The 15,405-nt window shown below is 50.7% G+C and overlaps 14 non-coding genes across 14 annotated transcripts; all 14 read left to right on the forward strand.

Annotated features, from left to right (window-relative positions):
• Positions 1-38: 38 nt before the first annotated feature.
• Positions 39-110, forward strand: trnag-ucc (transfer RNA glycine (anticodon UCC)). The gene has a single exon. It is a non-coding gene; the product is annotated as a tRNA-Gly (tRNA).
• Positions 111-1,119: 1,009 nt separating this feature from the next.
• Positions 1,120-1,191, forward strand: trnag-ucc (transfer RNA glycine (anticodon UCC)). Its single transcript has one exon. It is a non-coding gene; the product is annotated as a tRNA-Gly (tRNA).
• Positions 1,192-2,200: 1,009 nt separating this feature from the next.
• On the forward strand, positions 2,201-2,272 carry trnag-ucc (transfer RNA glycine (anticodon UCC)). Its single transcript has one exon. It is a non-coding gene; the product is annotated as a tRNA-Gly (tRNA).
• Positions 2,273-3,281: 1,009 nt separating this feature from the next.
• Positions 3,282-3,353, forward strand: trnag-ucc (transfer RNA glycine (anticodon UCC)). The gene has a single exon. It is a non-coding gene; the product is annotated as a tRNA-Gly (tRNA).
• Positions 3,354-4,363: 1,010 nt separating this feature from the next.
• Positions 4,364-4,435, forward strand: trnag-ucc (transfer RNA glycine (anticodon UCC)). The gene has a single exon. It is a non-coding gene; the product is annotated as a tRNA-Gly (tRNA).
• Positions 4,436-5,445: 1,010 nt separating this feature from the next.
• trnag-ucc (transfer RNA glycine (anticodon UCC)) lies at positions 5,446-5,517 on the forward strand. Its single transcript has one exon. It is a non-coding gene; the product is annotated as a tRNA-Gly (tRNA).
• Positions 5,518-6,526: 1,009 nt separating this feature from the next.
• On the forward strand, positions 6,527-6,598 carry trnag-ucc (transfer RNA glycine (anticodon UCC)). The gene has a single exon. It is a non-coding gene; the product is annotated as a tRNA-Gly (tRNA).
• Positions 6,599-7,607: 1,009 nt separating this feature from the next.
• On the forward strand, positions 7,608-7,679 carry trnag-ucc (transfer RNA glycine (anticodon UCC)). Its single transcript has one exon. It is a non-coding gene; the product is annotated as a tRNA-Gly (tRNA).
• A 1,009-nt stretch (positions 7,680-8,688) lies between these two features.
• Positions 8,689-8,760, forward strand: trnag-ucc (transfer RNA glycine (anticodon UCC)). Its single transcript has one exon. It is a non-coding gene; the product is annotated as a tRNA-Gly (tRNA).
• Positions 8,761-9,768: 1,008 nt separating this feature from the next.
• Positions 9,769-9,840, forward strand: trnag-ucc (transfer RNA glycine (anticodon UCC)). Its single transcript has one exon. It is a non-coding gene; the product is annotated as a tRNA-Gly (tRNA).
• Positions 9,841-10,850: 1,010 nt separating this feature from the next.
• On the forward strand, positions 10,851-10,922 carry trnag-ucc (transfer RNA glycine (anticodon UCC)). Its single transcript has one exon. It is a non-coding gene; the product is annotated as a tRNA-Gly (tRNA).
• A 1,009-nt stretch (positions 10,923-11,931) lies between these two features.
• On the forward strand, positions 11,932-12,003 carry trnag-ucc (transfer RNA glycine (anticodon UCC)). The gene has a single exon. It is a non-coding gene; the product is annotated as a tRNA-Gly (tRNA).
• A 1,009-nt stretch (positions 12,004-13,012) lies between these two features.
• Positions 13,013-13,084, forward strand: trnag-ucc (transfer RNA glycine (anticodon UCC)). Its single transcript has one exon. It is a non-coding gene; the product is annotated as a tRNA-Gly (tRNA).
• A 2,090-nt stretch (positions 13,085-15,174) lies between these two features.
• Positions 15,175-15,246, forward strand: trnag-ucc (transfer RNA glycine (anticodon UCC)). The gene has a single exon. It is a non-coding gene; the product is annotated as a tRNA-Gly (tRNA).
• Positions 15,247-15,405: the final 159 nt, after the last annotated feature.

Genomic DNA, 15,405 nt, shown 5'->3' on the forward strand with positions numbered 1-15,405 from the left:
AGTCCTTTTTGAGTTCTTCTGGCAAAAGCTGCCCACAAGCGTTGGTGGTATAGTGGTGAGCATAGCTGCCTTCCAAGCAGTTGACCCGGGTTCGATTCCCGGCCAACGCATTTTCCTTTGGCTGCTGTATACGTCACGTCGGCCGATGACGCGGTTGTTAAAGGCAACCAACCGAAAAGTAAAAGGCAGACAAGGGCCTCCCCGTCGGGGAATCGAACCCCGGTCTTCCGCGTGACAGGCGGAGATACTGTCCACTATACTAACGAGTAGCTGCGGAGCTAAGGTGCCCGCTCCTGCCCCACGCAGATCAGCCACGTAATCCGGTCCTAGCAGCATTGTCTGCAGCGCTGCCACTAAAGACCTTGGCAGACAGCAAGAGGAGGGCTGAAAACTGGGCTTGGACAGCTTTTTCTTCATTAATACTCCTTGCTTCTTTCTCAGTCTTGCACTGGTCATCAGCAGTAACTTGAACAGTGCATCACACAGGAGAACGTGATTAGCATGTTTTGCAGCAAACAAAGCACGCCATTCATTCTTACACACAGCCCAGCTTTTACTCCACAAAATGTCAGCTTGCCCTTTCACGAGCTGCATCCAGTCAACCCTTGCAATGACATTCAAACCGGGGGAGCTCATTACAGTGAACACTGGCTGACAGAAGATGAGAACTCCACCACTGCAGAGTGAAATTATCCACCTCTGTTGTTTTTTGGTGAGCTTGTGCCGTCGAACGATTTATCCAACCTCAACGTCGGAAAAAGATGGGATCCATACTTGACATTTTTGTTTTTCGACCCCCACACAAAGAAACTCCTTGCTTGAAAGCTTTCATTTTCTACACTTCTGTGAGAGGATGTCCACAAGCGTTGGTAACATAGTGGTGAGCACAGCTGGCTTCCAAGCAGATTCCCAGCCAATGTGTTCCTTTTGGCTTCCGTTATGCTACATGGCCGGGCGGCACTCTTGTGAAGATGTCCCTGTGACATGTGGGTAGATCGGTGCATTTTGCGAAGGTTAGGATCCCTATGCCGAACATGTTTCGGTGCCGAACCCGGACAAAGAGGGATCCTTGGTTGAAGGCAGTCCTTTTTGAGTTCTTCTGGCAAAAGCTGCCCGCAAGCGTTGGTGGTATAGTGGTGAGCATAGCTGCCTTCCAAGCAGTTGACCCGGGTTCGATTCCCGGCCAACGCATTTTCCTTTGGCTGCTGTATACGTCACGTCGGCCGATGACGCGCTTGTTAAAGGCAACCAACCGAAAAGTAAAAGGCAGACAAGGGCCTCCCCGTCGGGGAATCGAACCCCGGTCTTCCGCGTGACAGGCGGAGATACTGTCCACTATACTAACGAGGAGCTGCGGAGCTAAGGTGCCCGCTCCTGCCCCACGCAGATCAGCCACGTAATCCGGTCCTAGCAGCATTGTCTGCAGCGCTGCCACTAAAGACCTTGGCAGACAGCAAGAGGAGGGCTGAAAACTGGGCTTGGACAGCTTTTTCTTCATTAATACTCCTTGCTTCTTTCTCAGTCTTGCACTGGTCATCAGCAGTAACTTGAACAGTGCATCACACAGGAGAACGTGATTAGCATGTTTTGCAGCAAACAAAGCACGCCATTCATTCCTACACACAGCCCAGCTTTTACTCCACAAAATGTCAGCTTGCCCTTTCACGAGCTGCATCCAGTCAACCCTTGCAATGACATTCAAACCGGGGGAGCTCATTACAGCGATTACTGGCTGACAGAAGATGAGAACTCCACCACTGCAGAGTGAAATTTTCCACCTCTGTTGTTTTTTGGTGAGCTTGTGCCGTCGAACGATTTATCCAACCTCAACGTCGGAAAAAGATGGGATCCATACTTGACATTTTTGTTTTTCGCCCCCCACACAAAGAAACTCCTTGGTTGAAAGCTTTCATTTTCTACACTTCTGTGAGAGGATGTCCACAAGCGTTGGTAACATAGTGGTGAGCACAGCTGGCTTCCAAGCAGATTCCCAGCCAATGTGTTCCTTTTGGCTTCCGTTATGCTACATGGCCGGGCGGCACTCTTGTGAGGATGTCCCTGTGACATGTGGGTAGATCGGTGCATTTTGCGAAGGTTAGGATCCCTATGCCGAACATGTTTCGGTGCCGAACCCGGACAAAGAGGGATCCTTGGTTGAAGGCAGTCCTTTTTGAGTTCTTCTGGCAAAAGCTGCCCGCAAGCGTTGGTGGTATAGTGGTGAGCATAGCTGCCTTCCAAGCAGTTGACCCGGGTTCGATTCCCGGCCAACGCATTTTCCTTTGGCTGCTGTATACGTCACGTCGGCCGATGACGCGCTTGTTAAAGGCAACTAACCGAAAAGTAAAAGGCAGACAAGGGCCTCCCCGTCGGGGAATCGAACCCCGGTCTTCCGCGTGACAGGCGGAGATACTGTCCACTATACTAACGAGGAGCTGCGGAGCTAAGGTGCCCGCTCCTGCCCCACGCAGATCAGCCACGTAATCCGGTCCTAGCAGCATTGTCTGCAGCGCTGCCACTAAAGACCTTGGCAGACAGCAAGAGGAGGGCTGAAAACTGGGCTTGGACAGCTTTTTCTTCATTAATACTCCTTGCTTCTTTCTCAGTCTTGCACTGGTCATCAGCAGTAACTTGAACAGTGCATCACACAGGAGAACGTGATTAGCATGTTTTGCAGCAAACAAAGCACGCCATTCATTCTTACACACAGCCCAGCTTTTACTCCACAAAATGTCAGCTTGCCCTTTCACGAGCTGCATCCAGTCAACCCTTGCAATGACATTCAAACCGGGGGAGCTCATTACAGTGAACACTGGCTGACAGAAGATGAGAACTCCACCACTGCAGAGTGAAATTTTCCACCTCTGTTGTTTTTTGGTGAGCTTGTGCCGTCGAACGATTTATCCAACCTCAACGTCGGAAAAAGATGGGATCCATACTTGACATTTTTGTTTTTCGCCCCCCACACAAAGAAACTCCTTGCTTGAAAGCTTTCATTTTCTACACTTCTGTGAGAGGATGTCCACAAGCGTTGGTAACATAGTGGTGAGCACAGCTGGCTTCCAAGCAGATTCCCAGCCAATGTGTTCCTTTTGGCTTCCGTTATGCTACATGGCCGGGCGGCACTCTTGTGAGGATGTCCCTGTGACATGTGGGTAGATCGGTGCATTTTGCGAAGGTTAGGATCCCTATGCCGAACATGTTTCGGTGCCGAACCCGGACAAAGAGGGATCCTTGGTTGAAGGCAGTCCTTTTTGAGTTCTTCTGGCAAAAGCTGCCAGCAAGCGTTGGTGGTATAGTGGTGAGCATAGCTGCCTTCCAAGCAGTTGACCCGGGTTCGATTCCCGGCCAACGCATTTTCCTTTGGCTGCTGTATACGTCACGTCGGCCGATGACGCGCTTGTTAAAGGCAACCAACCGAAAAGTAAAAGGCAGACAAGGGCCTCCCCGTCGGGGAATCGAACCCCGGTCTTCCGCGTGACAGGCGGAGATACTGTCCACTATACTAACAAGGAGCTGCGGAGCTAAGGTGCCCGCTCCTGCCCCACGCAGATCAGCCACGTAATCCGGTCCTAGCAGCATTGTCTGCAGCGCTGCCACTAAAGACCTTGGCAGACAGCAAGAGGAGGGCTGAAAACTGGGCTTGGACAGCTTTTTCTTCATTAATACTCCTTGCTTCTTTCTCAGTCTTGCACTGGTCATCAGCAGTAACTTGAACAGTGCATCACACAGGAGAACGTGATTAGCATGTTTTGCAGCAAACAAAGCACGCCATTCATTTTTACACACAGCCCAGCTTTTACTCCACAAAATGTCAGCTTGCCCTTTCACGAGCTGCATCCAGTCAACCCTTGCAATGACATTCAAACCGGGGGAGCTCATTACAGTGAACACTGGCTGACAGAAGATGAGAACTCCACCACTGCAGAGTGAAATTATCCACCTCTGTTGTTTTTTGGTGAGCTTGTGCCGTCGAACGATTTATCCAACCTCAACGTCGGAAAAAGATGGGATCCATACTTGACATTTTTGTTTTTTCGCCCCCCACACAAAGAAACTCCTTGCTTGAAAGCTTTCATTTTCTACACTTCTGTGAGAGGATGTCCACAAGCGTTGGTAACATAGTGGTGAGCACAGCTGGCTTCCAAGCAGATTCCCAGCCAATGTGTTCCTTTTGGCTTCCGTTATGCTACATGGCCGGGCGGCACTCTTGTGAGGATGTCCCTGTGACATGTGGGTAGATCGGTGCATTTTGCGAAGGTTAGGATCCCTATGCCGAACATGTTTCGGTGCCGAACCCGGACAAAGAGGGATCCTTGGTTGAAGGCAGTCCTTTTTGAGTTCTTCTGGCAAAAGCTGCCCGCAAGCGTTGGTGGTATAGTGGTGAGCATAGCTGCCTTCCAAGCAGTTGACCCGGGTTCGATTCCCGGCCAACGCATTTTCCTTTGGCTGCTGTATACGTCACGTCGGCCGATGACGCGCTTGTTAAAGGCAACCAACCGAAAAGTAAAAGGCAGACAAGGGCCTCCCCGTCGGGGAATCGAACCCCGGTCTTCCGCGTGACAGGCGGAGATACTGTCCACTATACTAACGAGGAGCTGCGGAGCTAAGGTGCCCGCTCCTGCCCCACGCAGATCAGCCACGTAATCCGGTCCTAGCAGCATTGTCTGCAGCGCTGCCACTAAAGACCTTGGCAGACAGCAAGAGGAGGGCTGAAAACTGGGCTTGGACAGCTTTTTCTTCATTAATACTCCTTGCTTCTTTCTCAGTCTTGCACTGGTCATCAGCAGTAACTTGAACAGTGCATCACACAGGAGAACGTGATTAGCATGATTTGCAGCAAACAAAGCACGCCATTCATTTTTACACACAGCCCAGCTTTTACTCCACAAAATGTCAGCTTGCCCTTTCACGAGCTGCATCCAGTCAACCCTTGCAATGACATTCAAACCGGGGGAGCTCATTACAGTGAACACTGGCTGACAGAAGATGAGAACTCCACCACTGCAGAGTGAAATTATCCACCTCTGTTGTTTTTTGGTGAGCTTGTGCCGTCGAACGATTTATCCAACCTCAACGTCGGAAAAAGATGGGATCCATACTTGACATTTTTGTTTTTCCGCCCCCCACACAAAGAAACTCCTTGCTTGAAAGCTTTCATTTTCTACACTTCTGTGAGAGGATGTCCACAAGCGTTGGTAACATAGTGGTGAGCACAGCTGGCTTCCAAGCAGATTCCCAGCCAATGTGTTCCTTTTGGCTTCCGTTATGCTACATGGCCGGGCGGCACTCTTGTGAAGATGTCCCTGTGACATGTGGGTAGATCGGTGCATTTTGCGAAGGTTAGGATCCCTATGCCGAACATGTTTCGGTGCCGAACCCGGACAAAGAGGGATCCTTGGTTGAAGGCAGTCCTTTTTGAGTTCTTCTGGCAAAAGCCGCCCGCAAGCGTTGGTGGTATAGTGGTGAGCATAGCTGCCTTCCAAGCAGTTGACCCGGGTTCGATTCCCGGCCAACGCATTTCCCTTTGGCTGCTGTATACGTCACGTCGGCCGATGACGCGCTTGTTAAAGGCAACCAACCGAAAAGTAAAAGGCAGACAAGGGCCTCCCCGTCGGGGAATCGAACCCCGGTCTTCCGCGTGACAGGCGGAGATACTGTCCACTATACTAACGAGGAGCTGCGGAGCTAAGGTGCCCGCTCCTGCCCCACGCAGATCAGCCACGTAATCCGGTCCTAGCAGCATTGTCTGCAGCGCTGCCACTAAAGACCTTGGCAGACAGCAAGAGGAGGGCTGAAAACTGGGCTTGGACAGCTTTTTCTTCATTAATACTCCTTGCTTCTTTCTCAGTCTTGCACTGGTCATCAGCAGTAACTTGAACAGTGCATCACACAGGAGAACGTGATTAGCATGTTTTGCAGCAAACAAAGCACGCCATTCATTCTTACACACAGCCCAGCTTTTACTCCACAAAATGTCAGCTTGCCCTTTCACGAGCTGCATCCAGTCAACCCTTGCAATGACATTCAAACCGGGGGAGCTCATTACAGTGAACACTGGCTGACAGAAGATGAGAACTCCACCACTGCAGAGTGAAATTATCCACCTCTGTTGTTTTTTGGTGAGCTTGTGCCGTCGAACGATTTATCCAACCTCAACGTCGGAAAAAGATGGGATCCATACTTGACATTTTTGTTTTTCGCCCCCCACACAAAGAAACTCCTTGGTTGAAAGCTTTCATTTTCTACACTTCTGTGAGAGGATGTCCACAAGCGTTGGTAACATAGTGGTGAGCACAGCTGGCTTCCAAGCAGATTCCCAGCCAATGTGTTCCTTTTGGCTTCCGTTATGCTACATGGCCGGGCGGCACTCTTGTGAAGATGTCCCTGTGACATGTGGGTAGATCGGTGCATTTTGCGAAGGTTAGGATCCCTATGCCGAACATGTTTCGGTGCCGAACCCGGACAAAGAGGGATCCTTGGTTGAAGGCAGTCCTTTTTGAGTTCTTCTGGCAAATGCTGCCCGCAAGCGTTGGTGGTATAGTGGTGAGCATAGCTGCCTTCCAAGCAGTTGACCCGGGTTCGATTCCCGGCCAACGCATTTTCCTTTGGCTGCTGTATACGTCACGTCGGCCGATGACGCGCTTGTTAAAGGCAACCAACCGAAAAGTAAAAGGCAGACAAGGGCCTCCCCGTCGGGGAATCGAACCCCGGTCTTCCGCGTGACAGGCGGAGATACTGTCCACTATACTAACGAGGAGCTGCGGAGCTAAGGTGCCCGCTCCTGCCCCACGCAGATCAGCCACGTAATCCGGTCCTAGCAGCATTGTCTGCAGCGCTGCCACTAAAGACCTTGGCAGACAGCAAGAGGAGGGCTGAAAACTGGGCTTGGACAGCTTTTTCTTCATTAATACTCCTTGCTTCTTTCTCAGTCTTGCACTGGTCATCAGCAGTAACTTGAACAGTGCATCACACAGGAGAACGTGATTAGCATGTTTTGCAGCAAACAAAGCACGCCATTCATTCTTACACACAGCCCAGCTTTTACTCCACAAAATGTCAGCTTGCCCTTTCACGAGCTGCATGCAGTCAACCCTTGCAATGACATTCAAACCGGGGGAGCTCATTACAGTGAACACTGGCTGACAGAAGATGAGAACTCCACCACTGCAGAGTGAAATTATCCACCTCTGTTGTTTTTTGGTGAGCTTGTGCCGTCGAACGATTTATCCAACCTCAACGTCGGAAAAAGATGGGATCCATACTTGACATTTTTGTTTTTCGACCCCCACACAAAGAAACTCCTTGCTTGAAAGCTTTCATTTTCTACACTTCTGTGAGAGGATGTCCACAAGCGTTGGTAACATAGTGGTGAGCACAGCTGGCTTCCAAGCAGATTCCCAGCCAATGTGTTCCTTTTGGCTTCCGTTATGCTACATGGCCGGGCGGCACTCTTGTGAAGATGTCCCTGTGACATGTGGGTAGATCGGTGCATTTTGCGAAGGTTAGGATCCCTATGCCGAACATGTTTCGGTGCCGAACCCGGACAAAGAGGGATCCTTGGTTGAAGGCAGTCCTTTTTGAGTTCTTCTGGCAAAAGCTGCCCGCAAGCGTTGGTGGTATAGTGGTGAGCATAGCTGCCTTCCAAGCAGTTGACCCGGGTTCGATTCCCGGCCAACGCATTTTCCTTTGGCTGCTGTATACGTCACGTCGGCCGATGACGCGCTTGTTAAAGGCAACCAACCGAAAAGTAAAAGGCAGACAAGGGCCTCCCCGTCGGGGAATCGAACCCCGGTCTTCCGCGTGACAGGCGGAGATACTGTCCACTATACTAACGAGGAGCTGCGGAGCTAAGGTGCCCGCTCCTGCCCCACGCAGATCAGCCACGTAATCCGGTCCTAGCAGCATTGTCTGCAGCGCTGCCACTAAAGACCTTGGCAGACAGCAAGAGGAGGGCTGAAAACTGGGCTTGGACAGCTTTTTCTTCATTAATACTCCTTGCTTCTTTCTCAGTCTTGCACTGGTCATCAGCAGTAACTTGAACAGTGCATCACACAGGAGAACGTGATTAGCATGTTTTGCAGCAAACAAAGCACGCCATTCATTCCTACACACAGCCCAGCTTTTACTCCACAAAATGTCAGCTTGCCCTTTCACGAGCTGCATCCAGTCAACCCTTGCAATGACATTCAAACCGGGGGAGCTCATTACAGCGATTACTGGCTGACAGAAGATGAGAACTCCACCACTGCAGAGTGAAATTTTCCACCTCTGTTGTTTTTTGGTGAGCTTGTGCCGTCGAACGATTTATCCAACCTCAACGTCGGAAAAAGATGGGATCCATACTTGACATTTTTGTTTTTCGCCCCCCACACAAAGAAACTCCTTGGTTGAAAGCTTTCATTTTCTACACTTCTGTGAGAGGATGTCCACAAGCGTTGGTAACATAGTGGTGAGCACAGCTGGCTTCCAAGCAGATTCCCAGCCAATGTGTTCCTTTTGGCTTCCGTTATGCTACATGGCCGGGCGGCACTCTTGTGAGGATGTCCCTGTGACATGTGGGTAGATCGGTGCATTTTGCGAAGGTTAGGATCCCTATGCCGAACATGTTTCGGTGCCGAACCCGGACAAAGAGGGATCCTTGGTTGAAGGCAGTCCTTTTTGAGTTCTTCTGGCAAAAGCTGCCCGCAAGCGTTGGTGGTATAGTGGTGAGCATAGCTGCCTTCCAAGCAGTTGACCCGGGTTCGATTCCCGGCCAACGCATTTTCCTTTGGCTGCTGTATACGTCACGTCGGCCGATGACGCGCTTGTTAAAGGCAACTAACCGAAAAGTAAAAGGCAGACAAGGGCCTCCCCGTCGGGGAATCGAACCCCGGTCTTCCGCGTGACAGGCGGAGATACTGTCCACTATACTAACAAGAGCTGCGGAGCTAAGGTGCCCGCTCCTGCCCCACGCAGATCAGCCACGTAATCCGGTCCTAGCAGCATTGTCTGCAGCGCTGCCACTAAAGACCTTGGCAGACAGCAAGAGGAGGGCTGAAAACTGGGCTTGGACAGCTTTTTCTTCATTAATACTCCTTGCTTCTTTCTCAGTCTTGCACTGGTCATCAGCAGTAACTTGAACAGTGCATCACACAGGAGAACGTGATTAGCATGTTTTGCAGCAAACAAAGCACGCCATTCATTCTTACACACAGCCCAGCTTTTACTCCACAAAATGTCAGCTTGCCCTTTCACGAGCTGCATCCAGTCAACCCTTGCAATGACATTCAAACCGGGGGAGCTCATTACAGTGAACACTGGCTGACAGAAGATGAGAACTCCACCACTGCAGAGTGAAATTTTCCACCTCTGTTGTTTTTTGGTGAGCTTGTGCCGTCGAACGATTTATCCAACCTCAACGTCGGAAAAAGATGGGATCCATACTTGACATTTTTGTTTTTCGCCCCCCACACAAAGAAACTCCTTGCTTGAAAGCTTTCATTTTCTACACTTCTGTGAGAGGATGTCCACAAGCGTTGGTAACATAGTGGTGAGCACAGCTGGCTTCCAAGCAGATTCCCAGCCAATGTGTTCCTTTTGGCTTCCGTTATGCTACATGGCCGGGCGGCACTCTTGTGAGGATGTCCCTGTGACATGTGGGTAGATCGGTGCATTTTGCGAAGGTTAGGATCCCTATGCCGAACATGTTTCGGTGCCGAACCCGGACAAAGAGGGATCCTTGGTTGAAGGCAGTCCTTTTTGAGTTCTTCTGGCAAAAGCTGCCCGCAAGCGTTGGTGGTATAGTGGTGAGCATAGCTGCCTTCCAAGCAGTTGACCCGGGTTCGATTCCCGGCCAACGCATTTTCCTTTGGCTGCTGTATACGTCACGTCGGCCGATGACGCGCTTGTTAAAGGCAACCAACCGAAAAGTAAAAGGCAGACAAGGGCCTCCCCGTCGGGGAATCGAACCCCGGTCTTCCGCGTGACAGGCGGAGATACTGTCCACTATACTAACGAGGAGCTGCGGAGCTAAGGTGCCCGCTCCTGCCCCACGCAGATCAGCCACGTAATCCGGTCCTAGCAGCATTGTCTGCAGCGCTGCCACTAAAGACCTTGGCAGACAGCAAGAGGAGGGCTGAAAACTGGGCTTGGACAGCTTTTTCTTCATTAATACTCCTTGCTTCTTTCTCAGTCTTGCACTGGTCATCAGCAGTAACTTGAACAGTGCATCACACAGGAGAACGTGATTAGCATGATTTGCAGCAAACAAAGCACGCCATTCATTTTTACACACAGCCCAGCTTTTACTCCACAAAATGTCAGCTTGCCCTTTCACGAGCTGCATCCAGTCAACCCTTGCAATGACATTCAAACCGGGGGAGCTCATTACAGTGAACACTGGCTGACAGAAGATGAGAACTCCACCACTGCAGAGTGAAATTATCCACCTCTGTTGTTTTTTGGTGAGCTTGTGCCGTCGAACGATTTATCCAACCTCAACGTCGGAAAAAGATGGGATCCATACTTGACATTTTTGTTTTTCCGCCCCCCACACAAAGAAACTCCTTGCTTGAAAGCTTTCATTTTCTACACTTCTGTGAGAGGATGTCCACAAGCGTTGGTAACATAGTGGTGAGCACAGCTGGCTTCCAAGCAGATTCCCAGCCAATGTGTTCCTTTTGGCTTCCGTTATGCTACATGGCCGGGCGGCACTCTTGTGAAGATGTCCCTGTGACATGTGGGTAGATCGGTGCATTTTGCGAAGGTTAGGATCCCTATGCCGAACATGTTTCGGTGCCGAACCCGGACAAAGAGGGATCCTTGGTTGAAGGCAGTCCTTTTTGAGTTCTTCTGGCAAAAGCCGCCCGCAAGCGTTGGTGGTATAGTGGTGAGCATAGCTGCCTTCCAAGCAGTTGACCCGGGTTCGATTCCCGGCCAACGCATTTTCCTTTGGCTGCTGTATACGTCACGTCGGCCGATGACGCGCTTGTTAAAGGCAACCAACCGAAAAGTAAAAGGCAAACAAGGGCCTCCCCGTCGGGGAATCGAACCCCGGTCTTCCGCGTGACAGGCGGAGATACTGTCCACTATACTAACGAGGAGCTGCGGAGCTAAGGTGCCCGCTCCTGCCCCACGCAGATCAGCCACGTAATCCGGTCCTAGCAGCATTGTCTGCAGCGCTGCCACTAAAGACCTTGGCAGACAGCAAGAGGAGGGCTGAAAACTGGGCTTGGACAGCTTTTTCTTCATTAATACTCCTTGCTTCTTTCTCAGTCTTGCACTGGTCATCAGCAGTAACTTGAACAGTGCATCACACAGGAGAACGTGATTAGCATGTTTTGCAGCAAACAAAGCACGCCATTCATTCTTACACACAGCCCAGCTTTTACTCCACAAAATGTCAGCTTGCCCTTTCACGAGCTGCATCCAGTCAACCCTTGCAATGACATTCAAACCGGGGGAGCTCATTACAGTGAACACTGGCTGACAGAAGATGAGAACTCCACCACTGCAGAGTGAAATTATCCACCTCTGTTGTTTTTTGGTGAGCTTGTGCCGTCGAACGATTTATCCAACCTCAACGTCGGAAAAAGATGGGATCCATACTTGACATTTTTGTTTTTCGCCCCCCACACAAAGAAACTCCTTGGTTGAAAGCTTTCATTTTCTACACTTCTGTGAGAGGATGTCCACAAGCGTTGGTAACATAGTGGTGAGCACAGCTGGCTTCCAAGCAGATTCCCAGCCAATGTGTTCCTTTTGGCTTCCGTTATGCTACATGGCCGGGCGGCACTCTTGTGAAGATGTCCCTGTGACATGTGGGTAGATCGGTGCATTTTGCGAAGGTTAGGATCCCTATGCCGAACATGTTTCGGTGCCGAACCCGGACAAAGAGGGATCCTTGGTTGAAGGCAGTCCTTTTTGAGTGCTTCTGGCATAAGCTGCCCGCAAGCGTTGGTGGTATAGTGGTGAGCATAGCTGCCTTCCAAGCAGTTGATCCGGGTTCGATTCCCGGCCAACGCATTTTCCTTTGGCTGCTGTATACGTCACGTCGGCCGATGACGCGCTTGTTAAAGGCAACCAACCGAAAAGTAAAAGGCAGACAAGGGACTCCCCGTCGGGGAATCGAACCCCGGTCTTCCGCGTGACAGGCGGAGATACTGTCCACTATACTAACGAGGAGCTGCGGAGCTAAGGTGCCCGCTCCTGCCCCACGCAGATCAGCCACGTAATCCGGTCCTAGCAGCATTGTCTGCAGCGCTGCCACTAAAGACCTTGGCAGACAGCAAGAGGAGGGCTGAAAACTGGGCTTGGACAGCTTTTTCTTCATTAATACTCCTTGCTTCTTTCTCAGTCTTGCACTGGTCATCAGCAGTAACTTGAACAGTGCATCACACAGGAGAACGTGATTAGCATGTTTTGCAGCAAACAAAGCACGCCATTCATTCTTACACACAGCCCAGCTTTTACTCCACAAAATGTCAGCTTGCCCTTTCACGAGCTGCATCCAGTCAACCCTTGCAATGACATTCAAACCGGGGGAGCTCATTACAGTGAACACTGGCTGACAGAAGATGAGAACTCCACCACTGCAGAGTGAAATTATCCACCTCTGTTGTTTTTTGGTGAGCTTGTGCCATCGAACGATTTATCCAACCTCAACGTCGGAAAAAGATGGGATCCATACTTGACATTTTTGTTTTTCGCCCCCCACACAAAGAAACTCCTTGCTTGAAAGCTTTCATTTTCTACACTTCTGTGAGAGGATGTCCACAAGCGTTGGTAACATAGTGGTGAGCACAGCTGGCTTCCAAGCAGATTCCCAGCCAATGTGTTCCTTTTGGCTTCCGTTATGCTACATGGCCGGGCGGCACTCTTGTGAAGATGTCCCTGTGACATGTGGGTAGATCGGTGCATTTTGCGAAGGTTAGGATCCCTATGCCGAACATGTTTCGGTGCCGAACCCGGACAAAGAGGGATCCTTGGTTGAAGGCAGTCCTTTTTGAGTTCTTCTGGCAAAAGCTGCACGCAAGCGTTGGTGGTATAGTGGTGAGCATAGCTGCCTTCCAAGCAGTTGACCCGGGTTCGATTCCCGGCCAACGCATTTTCCTTTGGCTGCTGTATACGTCACGTCGGCCGATGACGCGCTTGTTAAAGGCAACCAACCGAAAAGTAAAAGGCAGACAAGGGCCTCCCCGTCGGGGAATCGAACCCCGGTCTTCCGCGTGACAGGCGGAGATACTGTCCACTATACTAACGAGGAGCTGCGGAGCTAAGGTGCCCGCTCCTGCCCCACGCAGATCAGCCACGTAATCCGGTCCTAGCAGCATTGTCTGCAGCGCTGCCACTAAAGACCTTGGCAGACAGCAAGAGGAGGGCTGAAAACTGGGCTTGGACAGCTTTTTCTTCATTAATACTCCTTGCTTCTTTCTCAGTCTTGCACTGGTCATCAGCAGTAACTTGAACAGTGCATCACACAGGAGAACGTGATTAGCATGTTTTGCAGCAAACAAAGCACGCCATTCATTCTTACACACAGCCCAGCTTTTACTCCACAAAATGTCAGCTTGCCCTTTCACGAGCTGCATCCAGTCAACCCTTGCAATGACATTCAAACCGGGGGAGCTCATTACAGTGAACACTGGCTGACAGAAGATGAGAACTCCACCACTGCAGAGTGAAATTATCCACCTCTGTTGTTTTTTGGTGAGCTTGTGCCGTCGAACGATTTATCCAACCTCAACGTCGGAAAAAGATGGGATCCATACTTGACATTTTTGTTTTTCGCCCCCCACACAAAGAAACTCCTTGCTTGAAAGCTTTCATTTTCTACACTTCTGTGAGAGGATGTCCACAAGCGTTGGTAACATAGTGGTGAGCACAGCTGGCTTCCAAGCAGATTCCCAGCCAATGTGTTCCTTTTGGCTTCCGTTATGCTACATGGCCGGGCGGCACTCTTGTGAAGATGTCCCTGTGACATGTGGGTAGATCGGTGCATTTTGCGAAGGTTAGGATCCCTATGCCGAACATGTTTCGGTGCCGAACCCGGACAAAGAGGGATCCTTGGTTGAAGGCAGTCCTTTTTGAGTGCTTCTGGCAAAAGCTGCCCGCAAACGTTGGTGGTATAGTGGTGAGCATAGCTGCCTTCCAAGCAGTTGACCCGGGTTCGATTCCCGGCCAACGCATTTTCCTTTGGCTGCTGTATACGTCACGTCGGCCGATGACGCGCTTGTTAAAGGCAACCAACCGAAAAGTAAAAGGCAGACAAGGGCCTCCCCGTCGGGGAATCGAACCCCGGTCTTCCGCGTGACAGGCGGAGATACTGTCCACTATACTAACGAGGAGCTGCGGAGCTAAGGTGCCCGCTCCTGCCCCACGCAGATCAGCCACGTAATCCGGTCCTAGCAGCATTGTCTGCAGCGCTGCCACTAAAGACCTTGGCAGACAGCAAGAGGAGGGCTGAAAACTGGGCTTGGACAGCTTTTTCTTCATTAATACTCCTTGCTTCTTTCTCAGTCTTGCACTGGTCATCAGCAGTAACTTGAACAGTGCATCACACAGGAGAACGTGATTAGCATGTTTTGCAGCAAACAAAGCACGCCATTCATTCTTACACACAGCCCAGCTTTTACTCCACAAAATGTCAGCTTGCCCTTTCACGAGCTGCATGCAGTCAACCCTTGCAATGACATTCAAACCGGGGGAGCTCATTACAGTGAACACTGGCTGACAGAAGATGAGAACTCCACCACTGCAGAGTGAAATTATCCACCTCTGTTGTTTTTTGGTGAGCTTGTGCCGTCGAACGATTTATCCAACCTCAACGTCGGAAAAAGATGGGATCCATACTTGACATTTTTGTTTTTCGCCCCCCACACAAAGAAACTCCTTGCTTGAAAGCTTTCATTTTCTACACTTCTGTGAGAGGATGTCCACAAGCGTTGGTAACATAGTGGTGAGCACAGCTGGCTTCCAAGCAGATTCCCAGCCAATGTGTTCCTTTTGGCTTCCGTTATGCTACATGGCCGGGCGGCACTCTTGTGAGGATGTCCCTGTGACATGTGGGTAGATCGGTGCATTTTGCGAAGGTTAGGATCCCTATGCCGAACATGTTTCGGTGCCGAACCCGGACAAAGAGGGATCCTTGGTTGAAGGCAGTCCTTTTTGAGTGCTTCTGGCAAAAGCTGCCCGCAAGCGTTGGTGGTATAGTGGTGAGCATAGCTGCCTTCCAAGCAGTTGACCCGGGTTCGATTCCCGGCCAACGCATTTTCCTTTGGCTGCTGTATACGTCACGTCGGCCGATGACGCGCTTGTTAAAGGCAACCAACCGAAAAGTAAAAGGCAGACAAGGGCCTCCCCGTCGGGCAATCGAACCCCGGTCTTCCGCGTGACAGGCGGAGATACTGTCCACTATACTAACGAGGA

The sequence above is a fragment of the Danio rerio genome, chromosome 4 (genome assembly GCF_052040795.2).
Source record: "Danio rerio strain M-AB ecotype USA chromosome 4, GRCz13ab, whole genome shotgun sequence".
Classification (NCBI taxonomy): Eukaryota; Metazoa; Chordata; class Actinopteri; order Cypriniformes; family Danionidae; genus Danio; species Danio rerio.